General features: G+C 41.1%; 1 pseudogene; it reads right to left on the bottom strand.

The window, feature by feature from the left end:
- Positions 1–260: 260 nt before the first annotated feature.
- LOC102842956 lies at positions 261–783 on the bottom strand (annotated as a pseudogene).
- Positions 784–785: the final 2 nt, after the last annotated feature.

The following is a 785-nucleotide window of genomic DNA, read 5'->3' as shown; positions in this document are numbered from 1 at the left end:
CAAATTTTTGGTCAAATTTGTTTCATTTAAAAAGTACTGATTTTAAAAACTAATAACTTAAAACTGTCACGCACACACACAAAAAAACTAAAACCGAATGGTCCACATAACATTCCTTTCCTTCTGAAGGTTTTATGATGCATTGTTATCATTAACCAATCTTTTACTATTAAACTTAAGTGGCCAATTGAGACAAACAATTCTGAGACCATTCTTCCACCACTGATTAAGACTGGAGTGGCAGGTGTTAAAGGTCATATTCATTTAGCCTTCTGAGATTTCCGAGCAGATGTGGTGACTTTGCCAGCTCCAGCAGCCTTTTTGTCCACTGCCTTGATGACACCCACAGCAATAGTCTGTCTCATGTGACGAACAGAAAAACAACCCAAAGGAGGATAGTCTGAGAAGCTTTCAACACACATAGGCTTGCCGGGAACCATGTCAACAATGGCAGCATCATCAGACTTCAAGAATTTGGGGCCATCTTCTAGCTTCTTAACAGATGGGCGATCAATCTTCTCCTTGAGCTCAGCAAACTTGAAAACAATGTGAGCTGTGTGACAATCCAGCACTGATTTGGCCTAGATGGTTCAGGATGATCACCTGTGCAGTGAAGACAGCTGCTTCCATTGGTGGATCATTTTTGCTGTCGCCAGGCACATTGCCACGGTGAACATCTTTGACAGAGACATTCTTTACATTGAATCCTACATTGTCTCCAGGCAGAACTTCACTCAAAGCCTCATGGTGCATTTCAACAGATTTTACTTCAGTGGTAACATTGA

Source organism: Chrysochloris asiatica, unplaced genomic scaffold, assembly GCF_000296735.1.
Source record: "Chrysochloris asiatica unplaced genomic scaffold, ChrAsi1.0 scaffold00269, whole genome shotgun sequence".
In the NCBI taxonomy this organism is placed as follows: Eukaryota; Metazoa; Chordata; class Mammalia; order Afrosoricida; family Chrysochloridae; genus Chrysochloris; species Chrysochloris asiatica.
This window is presented reverse-complemented; position numbering and strand designations above follow the sequence as displayed.